At 36.8% G+C, this 23,021-nt stretch overlaps 1 long non-coding RNA gene across 9 annotated transcripts in view; it reads left to right on the top strand.

Moving 5' to 3' along the window:
* The window catches only part of LOC140684628 (uncharacterized), a 447,345-nt gene that overhangs the window by 122,216 nt on the left and 302,108 nt on the right, over window positions 1-23,021 (top strand). For all 9 annotated transcript variants that reach the window (XR_012057171.1, XR_012057172.1, XR_012057175.1 and 6 more), the window contains exon 2: window positions 5,363-5,482. This is a non-coding gene — a long non-coding RNA (uncharacterized lncRNA). The remainder of the gene's footprint in view (window positions 1-5,362; window positions 5,483-23,021) is intronic.

Below are 23,021 nucleotides of genomic sequence, written 5' to 3'. Positions count from 1 at the left end.
TATTAGCAGTGATCTTTCTTTCTGGGATTTAACTTCTAGGGTTAATCAAGATTTAAGTCTTAAGGCTGTTCAATGTTTATAGTTACTATACTCATGGTTCTGTTTTTCAGAGGACTTTTTGTGGCACTACCTCTAATGTAGATGCTACTTTACTGTCATTAATATCCCAAAATATAGAATTTATTTGATTTTCCATAATAAATTTATGACAATGACACCAGACCAGTCAAATCCTATTCACTGTGCCTGAGATACTCTGTGGCCCAGGGCCACAGCTGCCTTCTTGTGATCTCTTGATCAGTGCTGCATGCCAAATGGACTTTCAGTTTGGGTGAGATCCTGACCTGTCATACAGCACCTGGCAAATGTGTCCTTCTCATCTGCAGCCTGGTGCCAAAGACATCCTGCATTATTGTGGGACTCAGACTGCAGGCAAGCCTGTCCTGCCTGACATGGTCCAAGTGGAGGTGGAGTCCTTTCCAGACTGGCTGGCTCATGAAAAGATGAAGGGTTGATAAAATGGAGATGAATGTGCTATACTGACTGCATTGATAGAGTTCAAGCAAGGCAGTTTCAGCTATTAGACACTACCTGAAAGCTAAAGTTTTCCTTTTTCAATACAGGTTGTCCTTGCTCCTGTTTGCTCTTATTGATGCACTAGATAGTGTTTTGTGATAACAATATCATCAGGGAGAATCATGCTATGTCAAGAAAGACTTTTTAATACGATCTATCAAAAGAGCAGCAAAAGAAGCACTAAAATATGGAAGCAGCTGTGTAATTTGAAAAAAAACCTAACTTTTGCAGAGTTACAGGTCTAGCAGAAAAGCTGCCCTTTGAAATTCTTATAGCCAATGAAAGCTCTTTCCTGGTTTTTCCAGCCAAGTAGCTGGGAGTGTGACATCATGCTTCTCAGCAGATATTATTAACTCAATTAAGTTAAAGAGATATAAAGTAAATTACTGCATCCTAATTATACAAAAAATGGATAAACAAGCAACAAAAAAACAATTATATAATTCACTCTGAAATTAAGATGTTTGAACTACTAACAACTTAAATCAAAGAAACAGTAATAAAATCAGTGTAATGTTACTAATTACATAATTTCATCTTCTGAAGTCAAATCCATAAATTTTTGTTGACTTAGTGTATTTTGGCATTTATAAGTATAAAAAAGGAAGAAGAACGGGTTTATCTTACACAACAGTGCTGAGATCTGCAACATCTTCTGCAGAGTGAGAAACTGAGCTTGTAGTGATGGAGAAAAATAGGCTTACAAGGAAACTTCATGTTGGCTGGTAGAGTGTGCCCAGGTAGAAAATTGGTACTTGGCATCTTGTACTGTTCATACAATTGTATGAACATAACAATTATATAATTGTTATGTACAATTTCTATTGTACTGATTATAAGGTCCTTTCCTACATAAAAGAACCTCTATATAGACCTTAGAAAGAAAATTACTTGTGTATTTTTAAGGGTAAGAAGCTGAACTTGCAGTCATGGAAGCAATGCAAAGGGTGTGTAATAATCAGTGCCCACAATGACCCCAGGTTTTCTAACAAAATCAGCTGTCAAAAGATCTGACCCATTCAAATACAGGCTGTGGAAATGCACCCTTCTACACCATTGCCTCGTACCAATCAATAACAATTCAATCTTGGCAGAATTCAGGCAGCACCTATTATAAGCCTTTTAAAACTGAATTGCTGTCAAAGAATTAGACATGAAGAGGATTGCTGAACTAGTACCTGATGGGAAAAAATACTGCCATAGTTTACTACAGTGAGACAGTTTCAGGTGTTGCTCAGTGACAACTCCTTAAAAATACAGAATTATACTGGAAATATTTTAAATATCTAAACATAAATTAAGGCTGACAGCCTCAGCTTTGATCCTAGAAGGAACCGAGGCAGGCAAAAATATGGTTGTACTTATCATTTCCTGTTGGTCAAAAATCTGCTTGACCCATGTCTTGATTCAGAATAAAAGATAGATTTCACTCCCAAGCATTTAATTTGTTTAAAGCTCCAGTTACTCCTGAATGAAAAAGAAATGAATTTTCTTTTTATAGGAACAAAGGAGGGAAAGGTATTGCAGCATCAGAGGAAATCAGAGGAATGCGTTTCCCTCTTTTTTCTTTTTATTTTTTTCCATTACAGGACTCAGAATGCTCTTACTCAGGATGCCTATATTAAAATGCTTTCCACCAAATTGCTATTTCATATTTTTGTTCTGATCTGAGGGCATGCATAGGGATTATCAAGTGTTTTACAACTAATTGGGTATGTCCTGTGACCTTATATGGAAGAGGAAATGTTCCCTTTCATAACAGTGGTATTCCAAATAGACATTTTATTATTAGCTGTCTGCCAACGCAAAAAAAAGAGTGAAATAATTTTATTGCCTAAACAGTAAAGTAAAAAACCACCTCATTTTTTATACTGTACAAGAAGCACCCTAACAATAAGAGTAATCTTCTGCTACTTAGAAATTTGGTTAGAGGGAGGTACCTGGAGAATATTACTTCTGGAGCTTCCCAGTGCTTTTAGGACAGGGCTGGAAGGATGGTACAGATGGGCTCATTATTCAGTACCCCTGCTGCCTGGCTAAGTGCACTGTTACAGATTGCTGCCGTGGATGTGCTGTGAAGCAGCTCTCACTACCCAGGGAGATGAAATGGGGCCCATTAGGGAAACAAGAAAATGTGAGGTAATGACTGGTTAATACCCTTGGGCGTGAGGGTAGAAGGTATGTGCTCTTGAACCATGCCTGTCAGTGAGTGAAGAGGTAATTTCCATGTTCTCTTGGACTGGTGTCCAAGGAAACCATTTTGGATTGATAGGGGTAATCAAATGTTACTTTAATTTGTGGGCTGCGTGCACATTTGTAAGTCATCGGCCATTTTACCCCCATGGTGTTTCTCCCAAGGCACTCCTGTCCACACAGTGTCTCACTACTTTCTCCTCCTGCCTGCATTTTTCTTTACCTCCTGCGGTTGACATCTTTCCTGCCAGCTGTGTCTTTTCCGCAAGGTAATTCTCTTCACTGCTGACTGTGGTCCTGGGGGATCCCAGGGCTGTCAGCCACACTTCTACCTTCTGCAGTTCTGTCTCCTTTCCTTGCATGTTTTCCTTCCTTTGCTTCTCTCTTGCCACCACTGCCTTCTGCTTCTTTCTAATCAGGACATTTCTGCACCCTGTAAAAAAAGGAAAGGCTCAGCCAGCCCCAGTTAAGAATCATAGAAAGGGACTGTAACAGTTAAAAATCACTGTGAAGAATATCTTCTGAACAAGAAAGCCAGAGATTAAGGTTTTAACTACTCAAAGAGGACAAAATTGCATTTGTGGTTATAAATACACTTCAAAAGGAAATAATTTTTTTTTCTTTTAATGGAGAATGAAATATTTGGCTCTGTATGTGACATTGAAAATCTATGTATTTCTTGGCTCTTGAGTTTACAACTTTTGGTTATTGGTGGCAGTATCTAACAGTCGACAGCTGCCTTTGACAGAGTGTAGTATGAACTAGTATTCACCCCATATGTTTTCTCTGCTGAACATATAGAAGAATCACAAAACATATCAAAAATGGTCAGACATTGGTACAGACTTGCTGAGACATAGTAGACTCTTCTGTACTGTCAGTTCTCTTCTGTTGAGGGTCCCTTCTTGTGGCTACCTTGACATATAACTCAAGTACATCTCCTGACTGCATCCCCACTTATTATAGTTTTTCATATGATAAAACCTGTGAAAAAAGATATTTAAGTGCCCCATTAAGAGCACTTGAATGCTGTGTTTATATTGTGTACCCAGGAGTACACTGAATTAAGAAACTTTCTAGCTTTTCTTTGATTATACCAGTGCAGTTTGTAAATATCAATTCAGGAGCATGAGGCAGCGCCCTGAAGATAACAAGCAGCTGTGCCATGTATGGTGGTAGTACGGTGCACGCTGCTGTGATCAGCGCATCAAACGGCTTAATTCCAAACACATCGGCTATGTCACGGATGCAGCCTGGCTCTTACAGTTTGCTTTTAATTTACCCTTTTACTAACTGTATTATCTTCCCAGTAGAGCTATTTATCAGGGTGGCGATTAAGTAGAGTCTACTCTACATTATGTCTTTTGAAAAATATCTAAATTAGGATGATCTAAAACTCTAACAAATTATGGGCACTTCAGTTGCTTCTGTTTGTGCTCCATGGGCAGCAATTTACCCAGTGTTTTTCCAATTCAGCTAAATGGGAGACAGCTGGGGGTTAGCAAGACTCATCTTACCAAATCATAGATATTTTAAACAGCTGGCAATAAACTGTAATTTATATCTATAACGTAAAATATTTATCCAGAAGAAGTACCTTTAGAATATACTTGAAAGCTGCATCTGAGCTGACATGAAGGAGAGCTTTGTATCTTATTGCCACGGGCTAGGGCTTCAATTTATAATTAATTTATATGCTGTTCCTCTGAAATGCTGTAACTTTTATTATTAATCAATTTAAATTGAAAAAAGTAGTAGTTCTAAGAATTAAAACCAGACTTCCTTCAGTAATTGAATTCATCAGACTAGTTTCCTAAGCAGTAAATGTGACTGAGCTCTGCGATGAGAATGTCAGTGAATCTAAATTCATGTACAATGGCAGCTTCACAAAGTCTGTATTTCACTCATAGTCTTTTATAAACTGTTATCAGTGGTGCTCTGAAAGGGCTAAACAAATGAGTTTTCCAGTGCCCTGACAGTCATGATGGATCTTAAAAATCTCCACTTCACTTTTCCCCATTTCTGAATCTTGAAGGTTTAAAATGTGCTTCCTTTAGAAATCTCTTTCCACTCTCCAAAACCTGGAGATACTCTCTCAAAGCACTGTTACTAGACTTGAAAATAATTCTGTTTCTGCTCTTCACTAATTCTTGTAACATGTTGTTACATCTTCATTAATCTCAATGGGGCAACATAGTTTTATCGCCTAATTTGATGATTTGGTGGTAGGATCCATGACATATACATAATGCATAAAGCTGTTTTAAGTGATCAGAACATCTGAGGGACCACCTTTACTCCATGACATTGAATAAAATCAAGATGATTTTGGTTCTTTTTGTAATAAAGGCAGTGCATGTAAGGAGCTGAAGGGGTGCACTGAAAAGCTGGAACATTTGAGCAGCCTGCAGGTAAAAAGAGATGAACATACAGCAACTCAGAGTAACCCAAATCAGCAACTGTAATTCCAAGAAGTAATATTATTTATCTTCCCACATATAGGTAAAAGCATATTTTCCTAATGTTCCAAGTAATGTTAGAGCTAACTTTTTAATATTGCAACATTTGTTCTGATATGATAATATTTTTTCAGGTGGGCTGGAATACTGTTGGAGGAGTTTGCCGCTCCGTGTAAAGCCTGAAGAAATAAAGCAATAGAAGCAGACTTCCAGTGGAATTTGCATTCTTTCCTTCTTTGCTCTCTGAGGGGGAGGTTAGTAAATGCTATTGCCTGTTAATCTCAAGCACTTGCTGGTAAAGTGTAGCTGTACTATTGATGTGGTACTCACCAAAGTGCTGAGCCTCTGTGGTAGCTAAATGCATGTGGCAGTCAGTTTCTGAAGTCTCATCTGCCTGTGACTCCATCAAGGATGACTGAATATCTGCACTATGAAAATACTGTGGCAGAGATTAGAAATTAGTAAATAAATGCATTTGGTGTTTTGTTTGGGGTGCTTGGCATTCAGTCTAATGTTCTGGAGCTCTAATGCAGTCTTAGCCATCTGCTAAGCAATAGTAAGACACTACTGAATAGTAGTGCTTTTTGAGCTAGCCCAGCCTTCAAATTAGCTGGATTGCTCTTTTTCACTTTGGAGTTACTTTAAGTAATGATTCTGCCCTGTGACATTTTTCTCTACTAAATTTCTCTTAAAATTTTAGCTTTAAGTTCAGTAATTTATACTATAAATTTAGAATATGCACATATGCTGCCTAGATTGAATTTTAAGGTCTTATGACCAGTGTTTTTATTCTTAATACCATAATAAATTTCTGATATATTTAAATATTTTTCTTAATGCCACAAAAAGGCATTGTTTTTACTATTAATTATTGTTTTATTGATCAAAACCATGATTTATAATTTTAGCATACCCTTGTTTATCTAAATTTTCCACTGGGAGATTTTCTGTGGTCCAGAAATAACAATGATAAAACAGCAGCATAGGGATTAGCTACATAATTGGATCCTGTAAAACACTGAGTGACCCAACTTAATAAGATATTTGGTGTCTTCTGTTATCTTTTTCTGCCTCTGGTTTCTGGTTCTTGTGGTCTTTTTTCTTTCCTCCCAAATGTTACAAAGTATCTTTTCTGTTTTTTTGTTTTTGTTTGGTCGGTTAGGTTTTGAGGTTTTGTTTGTTTGTTTTGTTTTACCAGAAGTAACAGAAGCAATAGGAGTAATAGAAGTAGAGGGTTTGGCAAGCTCTAGTTGTATTAAGTCTCCCTGGCACTTATTTGACTATGAAGTCTGAAACACTTCATTAAAACAATGTAAAATTTAAAGTGTGTAGCATTAAGTGAGAAACAAAGATATAGTGACACAAATACTGATTTTCTTAGAAGGTGATACGTGACTCAGTGATTTTTGGAGCTTCTGTATTCACCTGTGCTGTGCATTAGCTAAAGCACCCTTGCATTCTGTTGGTGATTTTGCTTCAGCCCAAAGCCCTTCTCCTGTGCTCCTGCTTTTCAATACCTAGTAAACATTACTTATTCTTGTGGTTCCTTTCTCAATTCTCCCAATATTCTTTAGCATTTCTGACTAAAAAAGGGCACATTGAAAGCATAAAATAAAAATCAGCCCTGTCAGTTCTGACTGAAAATTATATTATGGTGAAGCTCTTTTCTGTGAAGGGACTACGATGGTTTAGCACTGCAACAGCAATAACAGCTGTAGTCCAAGTTTCAATAATGTGATTTTTTTGTAAATATATTTAGTAGTCTGGTTTATTTGCAAAATTTTCTTGCTTTAGGTGAAAATACATATGTAAATATATAATCCTATTTTCTCCATACATTTCCATTGTGGAAATGGAGACAAGCTCAAGACAACAGGTAAACATACCCAAATGGATTAATCTGTAAATTTTGCACAGTAAAATTCTTATACAACTGTATATTCTCAGTTGCATTCTAGTGCCTGCATCCCTGTCACCATGACAGAACATAATCTCTTAGTTTAAAACTCAGTCAATACTTGGAGATTTTCAGTTTTATTCTATGCATACTGAACTAAAATGTAATATGCTTTGTAATCAATACTGGAGTTGAATTTAGGACTCTGATACTATAAAATATTTACTTGAAGCAGAGATGCATCAGCTTTTTCACAGGAAGCTATGAATAAGCTAATGAAAGAAGGGAGTATCCTATAGCCACTATTTATGTGGTAACAACTGCAGACTTGAAAAGCAAATGCTAATAGCATCTTCTGCATTAGTTATGCAACAAAACAGTACTTTAAAATGCACATTTAAAATTTAATTTACTAATATGCTAAATTTTGCAGGTTTCTAATATTTGTTTTATTTATTTATAAATCTCAAAAAAATCAGCAACTGTGGCATTGTGAATTCTAGATAATGAAGAAAAGGTCAAATGTGATAAAATAAATTAGTGTCCATACTAGAAGCAGATAAAAGTAGAGCTATGAAAAACATCCCCAAGCTATTTCTGCTTCCCATAGGTGGCTTCTGTAAATACTGAATTTTGTACTTAATTTTTCTATTCTTTTTGAGCCATTTGCACATTTTTCTTTGCAGTTCTATCCACAACTATTGATGCTTCTTTGAGTGACTTAAGCTCATGAAAAGATAGAGTTGAAAGACTCCATCTACATCATAATGCCAAGAAAAAGGGAAAAGTGGATAAAATCTTCAAACGACAAACAAGAAAGAGAAATAATGTCTGAAAACTCCCTAAATGGACTTTCTATGCTAAAGTATGTTAACATTTAGGCATGTTGTCCCATTAGCCAGGAAGAAGGTGAGTGGAGATTTTTCAGTATTTTTAAATTTTTCTTGGATTGGAAATTTTACAATTTCAGTATGAAGCATCTTCATTAGACATGGTTAAAACCATAGTCAAAGGCTACTACCACAAGAAATTTAGGAGTGAATTAGTTTCATATAGCAATGCCATCACTGAAACTGCAATCTGTCAGCTGCCTTTTAGCTGTTTGACAGTTTTGACCCCAAACTGCAACATTTAAGTATGTTCTTAATTTGTTCCAGAGAAAGAGAAATTAAATATTTTTTTTCTTTTTCTATTATTTTGCTTTTAGGTATAACTTTTTTTTTCTCATTTCACAATCTGTAAATGTTATTCCCCAGGCATATCGAAAAGTCAATATTTCTAGAACTATAGATTTAATCCAACTACTGGAATATCTGTTACAAAGTGCTGCTGATCCAGCTATGAAGTGCTAGGTTATGCAGGGCTGCTCTCTTTTCCTGCTTCTGATTGCTGGGTCTGATCACTGGGAATATTCTACAGCCCTGGAGGCTGAAACAGAGGTTTTATTTTTACAAAAAAATAATAGTTTTCTCATTCCTTTTTGAAGGATTTCTTTCATTCCATTGATTTTCTAAATAATAATTAAAACCCCTGACTGGTCAAAGGATCTTGTAAAGTTTTTCCAAAATAATTTTTTTGTTGTTTTGACAGTATTTTCCTATTTCAACAACATATTGTTAAACTTCTGATTTATGTTTAGCTGGTATTATGAAACACATTGTCCTTTTATTATCTGATGTTTGTGCTTCCTAGCTAATACCAAAGTATGGGAGTGGAGGATTTTAAAAAAAATTAAGCCATTTTTAAATAATTCCCTCCAACTATGGTTTCTAGAGAAAGCTACCTTAGATTACACCATCTCTTCTGTCTTCATTGTGCATTAGAGTGTGAAAAGAAACATCTCTTTTGCTGAAAAAAATATATGGCTTTAGGAATGAAAGCGTCAATTGGGCAATTAATTTAATTAATTTTTGTAACATATTTAGATATCTTAATTATCATTGGAATTATTATCTTAGTTATTATTTGTCTCTTTTCTGATTTCAGAATTCAGTTCTGAGGGCTGTCTGAGGGTATTTCTTCACAGCTCCTTTCTCATAAAACCTTTGTCCTGGCTTTAGTAAGAAAATTTGCTTTGTTTTATTGAAGCTCCTGTGTTTGCACAAATAATGGCTGTCTTCTTCTTTCAGATTATGTCTCTAAAAATGAATGACAAGATGGTATGTACTTAATTTCTGAAGTAATAGCAATATTTTTCTTACTAGCTAGAAGCAAATGAAACACTAATGATAATACTTACAGTATATGGGTGCAAAAAATTTCCCCAGTTTTGAGTGCTTATAAATAAGAACTTTTAATCTGGTCACTTTAAATTGTCTCTAATCTTGTAATAAAAGTAATATGAAGTCAAATTTTATTGCTAACCCACTATGATAGTGGTTTTGGTTGTTCTGAGTGGTTTCAGAGGGCTGCCTTCACAAACATTGCCATCCCTTCCAGCCAGTCCCAGCAGACTGCCATGTGTGCCGTGCAAATGCTTACCCATCCAATTTGCAAACAAGCGATAGCCCAATATGGCACCCCAGAAAAAGATACTCAAACCATGGAGCAAGTATCAAACTGCTGTTCATGAAAAGCTGTCCTCATATGAACCACGAGAATTCATTCTATGTCAAAACAAACAGCAGAACAATTCAGCTGGGTGACAGATTTGGATCGCATTGTATCAGCTTGTATTGCTGGTTCTCAAATTGTTTAACATCAGAAGGCATTTGTGCATTTCTCTGTCTGCAGCTGTTGCACAGCAGCCCTTTGCTCTCTCTCTCCGGCCTGCCCGTTCGGTGCGGGCAGAGCACGGTGGTGGCAGAGCTGAAGGGCTGAGTGTGGCGAGGCTCAGAGCCCCGGCTCGCCTTCTGCCTGAGCTGCGGAGCAGGCAGTGCTGCCAGGCTGGTGTCTAGCCCTTCATTGCTCATCTCTACCAGCAACCTTGCTCCGCCTCAGCTGAAGCAGATGTTGTACACGATCGGATTTTTCTAGTCCTTTCCCAAGGAAGTTATGAGGCAGGAACGATTCATGTGCCTGTTCCCCGACCTATGTCAGGCCAGGGCCTTGGCTGTGTGTGAGTGGCACTGTGTGAAAGAGGGTGTTTGTTCTTGGCTTTGGAGGATCTTCCTCTTGCACACTAAAGGGAGAATTGTACAGTTCTCTGTAGATGAGTTTTCAAAATTTTTGTTGGCTTAATGTAAACACATGTTGGAGATACTGGGATGTTAATGAGAAATTTCTCCACCCACGTACAGCTTTATAACTGGCTGTGTAGCCCAGAGGCCTAATGTGTCTTAAACTGCAGAAGTTCTGTAACAATCATTATTCTGTGTCAGGACAAAATTACCTTGTAGGAACATTGCATAATGTCTGGTATATTAATCATTAGAGATATTTTTGAAGCACTCAATTATATTACGAAGGCTGGGTTATGTTCTGATCTTTCTAATAGTCACATGTAAAGTACTGAAGCCTCCATTATTTTATAATAAGTAATGCATATCCGACAGAATAATGCATTATGCACACCCTCTCCTATATGACTCGAAAGGTCAGCTAGTAACTTGAATATTTTTGTCCTCCAGAACATTTCACTTTAAGGGCTCATTAGAAAGAGAGTCTTTCCCCTTTCAATATGTTTTAACAGGAAGCTATCACAGTACCAAGTTTGACTATTTTATTTTCTACAAAGTAAAATTGCGTGAGCCATGGCCATTGCACACATTCACTTACAGTTATTAATTTAAAAGCATTGCAAGATCAAATTAAGCCAGCTTTTACTGGAAGGTGTGAAAAAAGTAACAGCCCAAATGCTGCAATTTACTTTGGGTAGATGTTTCAATTTCAGATGTAATAACAGACACTAACAGGCACTGCCCTAATTTATGGATTCTGGCATCGCCAACAGGTGCTTCGTTCTTAGTCTGATTGCTGTTTCTTCTAAAAAATGTACAAGTAGACCTTTATTTTTGAAGTGTGGAACCCTGCAGTAAGCCTTAGTGATTATCAAAAGCTGTATCTCATTTCAAACACACCAAACTCTTGTATTTAGCAGTGGAAAATATTTTTTCCAAAGCTATTGACTTAAGGTTTAAATATCTTATCCTGTTTGAATTCCCAGGAATGCATGCTCATTTTCACAAGCAGTTTGATTTCTGTGGTATTTTAATTACTATCCTATTCAGAAAACACGTGCACAAGTGAGAAGAGGCATGTTTTGCCTGTGCAGTGATTGCATGTGCATTGCATCTCTAAGCCAGATTTGCCCAAAACAGCTGATGGGAATCATGCACATTAGGTCCAATTATGTTTAAAGAATCAGCTTAACTTTGAACATAAAAGTGCTACCCATATACTCAAACGATAATCTCATTGTTACAATTTTGCTCTAGAAGCGTGCTACTGGAAAATTGAAGCAGAAAGTAAAGCCTGTACTTTAACAGGCCAGCCTAGTAAGATGACTAAAAATGTAGGATAGGGCCCAATATAGTTTTGTCTCTGTAGCGGGAGTGCCTCTGACCTTTGCTTTCTCAAATATTTAGTGTCTAGATCTGAAGTGGCTGTTTCAAATGCTATACACTTTCTCTCTCTTGTTGTTGAGAAGCTCCTATTTGATGGAGCTGAATTATTGTGATGGGTTAGTCTGGCAGAAAACTGGCTGGAGGGTTTTGTGATAGCTTTGGGGCCAGACCCTAATCAACAGGCCATATGTTTAAATCCTTCTCTAACAGATGACTGTGCGTGCACGCTCCCAGGTGCAATGTCATTGGGATTGTATTTGCAAACATAAACTAGTGACATTCAATTATGTTCATAGGCAATGTTGTAAAAGCCACAGAGGAAGTAATTTACAACCCTAGCACAGTATGCAATTCTTTGCTTATAATCAATTTTTCATTATATAGGAATATGGTATACTATGTTCATATTTGTTTTTCTAATTTGTTGAAAGAGCTGATAATGTGTAAAGTTTGTCCCTTTCAAGCAACTGGCATTTGAGAAAGTAGTGGGCCAGAAGAAATTGCTAATAAAGCAATATCAATATATTTTTATGAAGTTTTAATTAGAAACAAAACCCTGAACCACCAGTGTTTGGGGCAGTTCCTGAGCTGCATCTTACCTCTTTTTTTCTCTTGGAGCATGTATTGTGCTGCCAAAGTCAAGTGGAGCCTGCATGCACCACACAGCCCATTGCAGGTTTCCTCTGGCTTGAGTTTGCTGTTTCTTTCTACCTGGTTCATTTTCTTTCCCAATATAAAAAAAGATAATGTCAGGTTTTGGTGATGACTATTTTTGGTGATGATTATTCTATTGATACTAGCACACTATTTTTGGTGGGCTTAGAAAATACTTGACAGGTTGGATTGCTTCTGTAAGTGTTCAGATTAGGACCAGTTTCTAGAGACTAATGGCTCAGTGGACTCTCCAGTCTTATTGAAGCTTACCCTGGTACTAAAGTTTCTTTTCCCTTTAAACATGCAAGGAAATTTTAGGTACCATTCTGTTGTGGGGGGGTATCTGATGATGGAACTTTTATGTTTGTCAAATAGAAAATATTGTCAGCAACACATTCAGCCATTGTGCAGTTCTTATAACAGAAATAAATTAATCATATTACTAATACAATTATTCGTTTAGGAGGTAATAAATTCTTCTACTCTGACTTTATTTAACAAGTAGGTTTTCTTTCTATGCTCTCTTAACTTGGAGGACTCATGAGGCCCCTTAAAGATAATGCTGTCCAAGCATGCATTATGTGTCTTTAAAGAACTAGTTGCTAGGAGAGTCCATTTATCAGCACTGAGGTTGCATTAGAGACCATACTCTGAAAATGACTTCAGCTGCAAGTTTGGAAGTGATATTAGACAGGACATGAGATGTTCTAAGGGAGAAGCATTGTATATTGCAATCCAGCTTGAGGGGAACAAATGGCCAGCATGAGCTTGGAAATGGAAGCATGGTCTTGAAAAGCTGATTCACTCACTCAGGCAGCATCTCCATTTATTCACACACACTGTCTGTTGCTTTACTTCATGGGGAAGAATAAGCCCAAGCAAATCTAAACCGAATAAAGAAAAGTGAATCAAGTAATTACTTACAAATAATAAGAATTTTCACATTCTCTTAACAAAATGGTATTAAATATTCTATCTCTTTGTGCGCCTACATTTTCCAGAAGATTTGTATATTAAAATTGGTGCATTTTTACCTGGTTTTATATCTAATCATATTAGATAAATTATCTACTTATTTTTTAAATTTTATCTTTTCCTTTGATTTAAGGTTGTTTGATTTAACAACCATTACCTTACTTTTCAATAGCACCAAAATATATTGTTATTATTGTTATCCTTTTTTTTTTTTTGTGATGGAGTGGAAGACTGAAGAATTTGAAAAATAGGTAGAAAAATAGGCTCAGACCTACCTAAATGCTATATGAAAATTGGGAAAGTGCAGTATAAGGTCATGCTGTAACGACAAAAAAAGAGAATAAATGCATTAGTATAAAATAATAGGAAATTATATTTGGACCTCTGTTTATAGACTCTGCATGTTGTAGTTAGCTATATCATGGCTTTTGTTCTTTATACATTATCTTTTAGACTATTTCAGAGTGAATTTTCTTTCATAACGGAGCATATGATTTGTATAGCAATTCACAGATGCAACAGCAAAACATTGAGAGAATAATGGTTTTTAAATATTCATACTGGAAAGCTTTATTGAACTTTCTGTTTTCATTGGAATAATTTTATATCAAATTACAAGTACAGGTTAGGAAAGTTTTTTCTCATTTTGTGAGAATTTATTCACATACATGTCTGACTTAATACTCCAATTGAAAGCAATGGACATGAGTAAATTTTTGCCCTCAGGCGACCAAGCTTAATGTACCAGCATGGAGTGTGTTGTGGTGTCTTGGTCCTTTGAGGTATGTTCATCCTGGTGATTGAAATTGCTTTCAACTAGGACTCAAATGTTTTCTGCCAAACAGACAATCGTGATTGAATCAACACATTAACTGCACAAAAGATATAAACATTTTTATTTCTCTTATAACCACAAACAGAAAAATGGTTAAAAATAAAACAGGAGAAGTATCTTCTGGGATTTACAAAAATATAAATTAAGTGTATACTCCTATATTTATAAATTAGAATAAATTCTCTGTCTCTGTTTAAACAAGGGTCATAAAACTCAGAGTTACCAGAATAAAGCATCCTGTCTTGATAAAACATTTGTCTACCCTGCAGCTTCCCAGTGAACAGATGACAACTATATTTAGCAGAGCTGAGTCTTTATTTTCCAGTTTTAGTCAAGAAATTGGACAAGGCTAAGGAAACACAAGTTGAAAGCTGAGGGTAATCCAATCCTTACCTTTGCTTCTGAAATCTTGCTGGTTTTTGATTGCCATCTTATAGCATTTGAACTGCTCACTTAGGAAATTAGATGTAGTAGAGCAAATTGAAGGCAGGTGCAGCTACTTATCATGTACAGGCATAGTCACCTCTTTGCTGAAAACTTGCAAATCAAATTTGGAAGTAACAGCGCTGGCTCTGCAAACCATGGGATCAGTTAAATGTTTGACGGGGAAGAATGTATGTTTGTGACATGACTTGCCCCATGTTCCAAGGGCAGCACTGACACCATAATTCTACTCGGTGGAGCCATAGATCAATGAGAAGATGGTCTCATAAAGAAATTGTGTCAGGCAAGGTCATCTTCCTCTTGTCTGACTTCCTGGCCGTATAAAAGGCGACTCATAAAATGTTCACTGTACATGCTCTTTGAGTGACTCTTCAAGCAAAAGAGATTGATGACTGAAAAAATAATCACAGCAGTTTACTCATTGAATAAATGCTGAATAAATCTTTCTGCTTAAAGGGTGTCCATGAACAAATAGCAAAGTATTTAAAGTTAGTCTGTATTTGATATTTTCTGAATAATTTTAAGAATAGCAAATCCATTCCTTTCTTAATGCTTCCTACTCTTTATTGATGTTGTACTGAAGATTAGTTGCAAGTGAAATGTGTGTTATTGATTCCCCTTCAGACAAAGTATAACATTTCAAGTCAGGTGGGATTAGTGTACCTTAGTGTTGTGATAGATCTGCTGTTTACAGTATCCCTCATGCTCCTATGGCAGCTAAACCAGGTGCTCAGGAGGGCTTCTCCAGCAGGACAACAGCCTGGGTGTCAGGGAATGCCTCTGCCTACTGCCCCGGCATCAGCTGTGCTGCCAGGGCTGGACGGGGCTGCCTGCTCTGGCTGTGTGTGCAACACATCTGCTGGGGCAGCTCTTGGGACCTGCCAGGAACACCCAGCATGTGGGAGGCAAATTGCAGGCAAACAGCAAAGGAACACTGTTTGTTTCAGATGTGTCTTTTGGCCCATGTACCTGGAGACTCCTTCACAGATAATGTGTGCAGGCCATGTCTTTGTAATGCCAAGCAGAAAAGTTTAAACTTATTTGGTTTTCGCTGTGCTCTTGAGAACATGTATCCCTGTCCCATTTGATTTTTCATTATGGCAATTCTGGCCAGAGGGTTTGTAAATTCTGTTCTATTGTTCCCTTTGAAATATAGTACTTTTTAATTGGAGAATTTTATATGTGGGTTTAAAATCTATTTTAATTCAACATATTTTGCTTTTTTAATACCTAGAGTTTTAATACCTGTTGGTTGCAGTATAACTGGGCTTCTGTTTCAGTCTGCCACAGTAGTGCCTAGGCTGGGCAGAGAGCAGGACCATACCTGGGCACTGAGTAGGGACAACTTTGTTTCTTTCCTCTTCTCTTTAGGCTTCAGTTCTGAATTACCTAACTCTGACTGGTGTGACTGAAAATAATTAAATCTAATTGAATAAAAAACATAATAATGCTATAAAATATTTTCTTTGCTAACATAATCCACCACTTTTCATCAGTGTATCATAAACTCAAACCCCTCTGTTAGGTTCTCTCACGAAATTAGAAGGGCTACTTCAGCACCCATCTTTACATTTTTGTTATAGAACAGGTTCCAAAGTCTCCAATAGGTAAATAATACATGATAAAATCTACTGAAGTTATAGAACCCTTGACTAGTATTTTTCTTTAAATATTAAACATTATTTTTGAAGTTGTTTGAACTATGTACAGTTTCACACAACAATTTTGCTGTTAGAAGGGAAATATGCCATCCTCAGCCAGTTTTTTGTTTGATGTCCACGAATACTAATGCTAGTAGAATCTCTTATTAAGTGTAGTAGTACAGAATAAACTATATGCAAGCTCCATAATTATTAAGTTCTGAATGAAGGGAAAGGAAAAACTTATGAGCTAGAGTTGCAAACTTTGTGCTTGTTACTTGCTAATGCAACTCTCAAAACCATCTGCTTTTTTTTATTCATTGCAAGATAACTTAGACACCTACAAAATTAGGCATTTTAGACATAAATAGACAAATCTCTCTTCTAAATTAAATTTTGAAAAAAAACTCCCTACTACAAAGCTTCATTTGATACTGCTTAAGGGACTTGTAGGGCTTTCCCTGTTTTCCTACCTCGTATTCTGCCTTAGCCTCTGAAATTTGAAGATAAGTTCTGGAAAACAGAGGACAAAGAAAAAATAAGTGCTATAAAGAAAGTTTCTGTAAGATATGTGGCTTAATAAAAGCTTCATTTCAGCAGAGTACTACAGCAAACACATGCTGGGCTTCCAACCATCCCCTGTCTCTGAATGCTTCAGTGACACAGTCGTTTAACTCAGGGGTTTTATGTGCATCCAGCAGAGGCTGTCTATTATATTGATTTTAGAAATTTCCTATTACAATATTAAATTTCTTTGTCACATCTAAATGGTTGGTTCTTCAGCTATTTCTCAGACAAAATTCTTATTCTTTGAAAACTGGAAAAACTCCAGAGCATAGTTTATTTATAGTTTTGGAGCTGGATTCATTATTAGTTATATTTATAATGAACTTACAGCACTTATGCAATGAGATTTATGGAAAACAGATTAGTGCATCAATGGGGATGGGGAAGGGTTACCATTCTAAATATAGCCCAATGACTTGGTTGAATGCAGAAAATACTGAAAATTAACTTATTTTTCAGATTTTCAAAAAATTAGGCTAAGTACTAAGTACAGAGCTATGGAATACTTTGTTTCAGAAAAAGGAAAGAAGTATTGATTTAACTGATAAGAAGAAAGAGAGCTATTTAATATGAATGTAGATCCACCATAATGGGATATTTGTATATTTGCATGCATACTGATAGCTGTAACAACTCAGTGTGTCTCTGTAGGATTTGCTTTACACTTATGCTTCAGAATAAGTTTTTTCTTCTGTGCTGATTGCTGATCTCACATATTACAAAAGATTCCTTCCTTATGCCAGTTGTGGGGTGCTCAGATGCTGCTCTGCTTGTGCATTGTAAATATGTACCGTGCACAGGAGATGCAAGCAATGGGGTCTGTGTCAGGGGATCCACTACTAATGGAATTTGGGTTGACATGCTAAAATCCCAAAGAGAAACAGAATGTAAGTCGCAGATTGCACTCGTGTGTGTGTTGCTCTATATCCTGTATACCACCAATAAAGTTTTCAGCACTGCTTCTAGGATAACAATAGGTAAAAGAAAAATAGAAAAATCATCATACATGAACTGTCATAAATAGCATGGACACATTCCCTCACATATCTTGGCAGGTAAAACTGATATAAAAATGCCTCTGAAATTGGGGATTTAGGCTGTTGTATGTGTCATTGTTGCTAAGAAGAGATTATGCAGCAGAGGTTGTATGTAAACCGACTAGTAATGGAATTAAAATCCAGAAAAGAAGATGTTTTGAGATTGTTATTATAGAAAATCCTGACTTGATTAATGTGTTCTTGCCTTTTAAGCCAGCCTCTGAGAATGGCAAATAGGTGATGCAATGGAAAAGGGAAACTATTGCACAGAAGAAAATACTCAGCTGGGAAGGAGTAGGAGGGTTGAGTGGGAAAGACTCCTTCTCTGCAACTGAGTTACTCTAGACTAAGCCAAGTACTTGGCAGAGGTAAATGCACACCACCCAGCTTTTGATATCTCTGGGAAATTAATCCAACAAAAGAGATGATATTTTGATTCCAATGCAATAATTAATTCTAATAATGTTAAGGGAGTACAGATACACCTAATATATATATTTTTTTCTTTAATAGAAGATAATACCAGTTACCAAGCTGTGGTACAACCTCCAGAAATGCTATGTCAGTAAAACCAGCTGGGGAAGAGGCCTGTATCATTTGAATTATGAATAGAACATGAAATGTGTTTGACTGGATTGTCATCATCTGCCTCTGTTGTGTTCATTGCTCCGCATTTTCCTTATTTAAAATAAGTTTTTAAAATTAGTTTTTCAACAAACAAAGTATGAACAGAAAGGTTTGCATAATTCCTGTTCCTTCCCTTTCCTGATTGAATACAGAGAATCAGTGTGTTACATAGCAGCAATAGGATGTACAACTTTGTTGACTAGAAGGAATGGGCACAGGTAAAAAGCCATAATATGAGTCCCTTCCTTAAGATAAATTTATTAAAAAGACACTGAAAACTTTATAAGAGAGCATTTAATCTCAAATTAAAGTATGATTAATTTGCGTTATTTTAAGAATAAATTGACTGAAGTATTTGTGTAACTTTATTATAGACATTTGAAATTAATCTTTTGGTAAAGCTCTTTTAATTCTCCTTTGTTCTCATTATTTTGGCTGCTATCCCCCTCTGTGCCTCATTGGCCTAGAAATGACTTGCAGTGTCTATTCCTCTTGCTGCTGCTGTTCTGTTGAGTAGTACATTTGCTGCCTCACTTGTACAGCTCTTCACAGCTCTTTTCATAACCAGTTCAATTATAGTATGCTCAGATTTTTTTTCTTGAGTAGATTTCTAATTTTGGAGCTTTCAATCCCCAGCCAGCAGAGTAATGAAGATTCCTTGGTCTTGTAACTGATATTCAAAGTAAGAGAGTTAGCTAGTTATTTTATGTATTCACTGTGGGCAAAACTCATCCCACACCAAAAGGCCTGCAGAAGGCCCCATCATTGCTAAAGCCCTCAGGGTCTTATTCCTCACTTCATTTTATGTCAGCCTAAATCACACTGGAGAAATACAACTGCGGAGCAGTGAATTTAATTCAAGTACTAAATCTTTACTGAGAGGACTTTATGTGGGTCAAGCACAAGGAATATGGGGAAACAATTTCTACCCTGTGAACCTAGGTCCAAAGAGTAGCATTTATGCATTGCTTGCTACTCTGGACTAGCAGGGACTGGTACACTGTGCCACTTGCATAGAAATTTGGGTCACTACATATTTAATGGAGAATTTCTGACCTATTTCCAGCCTTTAACACTGGGCTATGTTGGTCCTTGAAGACCCGAGAATAAGAAACCTCCTCTGTGGTGTGTGAGGGTGGAGTAACCCCTTTCATGCTTAGCCTTCCACTTAATCCATCAAATATCAATTCCTGTATGTACCGTTAATTGATATCAGCATGCAAGTCAGCTCTTGGAGTGAGAGGTGACGTTTTAGGTGCACCTCAGGACCACATTAACTAGTAATAGTAAAGTTTTAAAATTATTTTGCACAGACTGCAATAGACAAGATTTTGGTCATATGAAAAGTTGCAGAATTGCCATAGCAACACTGTTTACTGAATGTTCTGATTAAGGCAAATGAATAGCAAAATAAGTAACAGAGCTGTGGATGAGCACTTTAACTAAACCTAAATAAAGTAATAAACAGCAATAGCAAATGCACACATCTCATGAATGCTTTTAGTACTTCTAAAGTAATTCAGAGTGGACTGGGTTTACAAGGATCAAAATCTCTGCATTTAAGATTATGACATATGAACTGGAATGAATGATCAAAATTTGTTGGTGTCAAGACTTAACAAGAGTAGATCTTGCAATGTTTTTTAAGCTGGATGGAAAGCTATTACTTTCCTTTTCCCTAAATATTTTTTAGACATGTTGAATGTATCAAGAATATCTTGATAATTTGCATTAAATAATTTGCTGCAATGGAGAGTGAGCTTTCTAATACAGTTCTGGTTTATGAAAGTGTTTCTGAAAGACTGGGACTGAACAATCTGCAGAATGCAGATCTCCATGAATAACCTGTGTCCTCACAGGGTGATTTTTATAGCAGCTTGGATCTGTAATTCAATGTGAACTTTCAGGTGGGTGCCAGGTAATGCTCTAAAGGGAGTATAGGGAGAATTACTAAACTCCATTTTCAAAAATACCAACAGAAATAGCAAAAGCCATATCTGTATAAAAAGACAAGCATAAGATGTAAATCTTCAAAATAATGGACAGAGGAGATCACTGACAATTCTATTTAATGAGTTGGTCCTGACATAAGGACTGTCATGGAAACATTGAAAATGTGGAAACAAGAGAGTGTCCACATGTGAACAAGGAAGTTCAGTGAACTCAGTGAACTAGAATTTAGAAGCCATATGGGATGTTAGCATTCCACTTATCTCTGTATGGGAGACATGGAAGAAGGCATTGTCTGCTGAAAAAAAGAAGGAAACTCAGAAAACAGGAGCTGCCAAAACAACATCGGGATTTTGGGATTTCTCAAGAGTCAGGGAGACTCAAATACTATGGGGTAGTTTCAAAAATGTATCTCAACAGAGCCTTCAAATTACACTCACTCCCTCTAATTAGGAAACCCAAGTGTAACACAACAATAGATAAATCTAGGGCCGATGTTAAAATCTAGGCAAAAAACCTGCCATTACTTTGGCATGGAAATGAATGACCATCTGTATAATAGCAAGAACACATTCATTTCAAGACCAGCGAAAAAAACACAGCATGCAGAATGTAGTTGCCACTTCCTTACGTGAAAATATGCTGCACATACTCATATTTAATATGAAAATTATGAACTATTTTGCCAATTAACACCCTCCTACTTAATCTAAGACAAACATCTGAACATTCTTTATCCAAAGCTGTCCTGCCTAACACTGTGCTGAGAATGCATCAGATAGATAAAAGACTAATTGCAAAATCCTGTTTGGGTGAGACTTAACAATTAAAATCACCAAATAATGCAAAATGTGTGTACACAATCTGCAATATCCACTAATTGCTGTTAATTCTCCTTTATATTTGAGGTAATGAAAAATGACTGCCTGTAAGGATAATGGCTAATATTTCTTTTTATCTGTTGGTGATGCCATTTGTTCAGAGTTAAGGTAGATGAAACATTTTTGCTCTCTAAGAAAAAATATTGGAACAAAGAACTTGTAAAAGGCACATGTACATCTGGGTGTCATGCAGCTGTGAGAGGTATAGAAAAGCAGGAATTCTTGGTACTGATTTTCTCAAAAGGGGATCTCTTGTGCTGAATAGACTGGAGCCAGTCACAGTGGCAAGGCAAGGGGACTTCAAAGAGCACAGCACTCTAGTGCCAGGTCCCAAATGTAGACACCTGCAGGGTGTTTAGTTGGGCAGAGGCTCTGCAAGCCCAGGCATGATAGTTCCTTCTGAACCTGGGAAGGTCCTGCTCTTGTGGTCTCATCAGTATCAGAGAAAATGTGCATTACTTTTGCAAATCCATAGTTTTGGAGCCAAATGAGTAATATTTCACCTCTGGAAGTATTAACCTACTGGGATCTTTCTGTCATCTTTACTAACAAGGTGGTGTTCTGCCCTTATTGCTCTCTCTCACTGCATCTTTTTCATCAGGGGGCATGAATTCAGCCCTTTTTAAAGTAGGGTCCTGCACAGCTGTGTATTCATATGGTCCTACATACTGGGAGATGAAATTATTGAAATTCCTTTTAAACCCCATTGCTCCATAAAATTAATGCTTATATATTGGAGGTGTGACATAAAGCTGTTTTTGCAGCACTTAAGGGCTTTTGATAATGGGGAGGGGAGGAGGGAGGAGGAGAAACTTCCATCTCCTCTCTTCTGTGGGCAGGGACAAAATAATGAAAAGAGTGATTAACAGTGCAAACCAGCCAGGGCATGGCCATGGACACAGTCTCCAGTGTGGCTCTGGTGGGAGAAGAAGTCAGCTCCATAATGCAGGTGTGAGCTTTGTTTTTGTTGCAGAGGGTTCCTTTGCTTTGAGGGTCTTTTAACGTGCCACCACTCCGTTTGCTGGGATGATAAAAGACTCCTACACGTCCCCCTTGCCTTTCTTGGTTATCCTGTGTCAGAAAAGCCTTCACATCTATCAGAAAGAGATCAATTTCTAATGTGGTAAGAATTATTCTAACTCCCACACTTCAGCAGTTCTCTGTTTTTGGTGTTACAACAGTTTTTTGGTCCACATAAAGGATGAAGTGAAACTGCTATTCAAAACTGAGAAAAATCTTTTTTCTTACAACAGTTAAAGGCTTACTTTCAATGAACCAGAAAGAGCAGAAATCTTATTTTTCATTCTATTCTCTCACTTGCTTTTCTTGCTGCTCCTCATTACTCAGATTGCTGAACTCTTATTTGATGATAGAAAGATCCGTGACCTCACTAAAACAATTTTTGTTAACTCAAATCATTATCTTGTGACACAAAGTCTGAGACACATCTGCCATTGCTCACATTCTAGGTCACCCTGCAAACATCTGATTATGATTTGATAAACAAAACCATTCCTCCAGTGAATTTTTGACAAAGATACTATGAAGAAAGCCTGAAAACACTGTGGAATTTAGCTGCTTTGTAACCACATTTTTTTGTGGTAGACTCTAGTACTGAAGAAGAGCCAAGCACTTAAAAAACAAATAAGGAACAATTTAAAGAGTGTCTATTTTATTAGTAAAAGTAATCTGTTAGAATGTCCCTAAAGATACTCTGTGATTAGTTTTCACTTTGCAAAGCAGCAATTTAATATAGAGACTGCTTTCTTCTTGTGAGTGAA

This window comes from Taeniopygia guttata, chromosome 8 (assembly GCF_048771995.1).
Source record: "Taeniopygia guttata chromosome 8, bTaeGut7.mat, whole genome shotgun sequence".
NCBI classification, from domain to species: Eukaryota; Metazoa; Chordata; class Aves; order Passeriformes; family Estrildidae; genus Taeniopygia; species Taeniopygia guttata.
The sequence above is the reverse complement of the archived record's forward strand: the minus strand, read 5'-3'. Positions and strand labels throughout refer to the sequence as shown.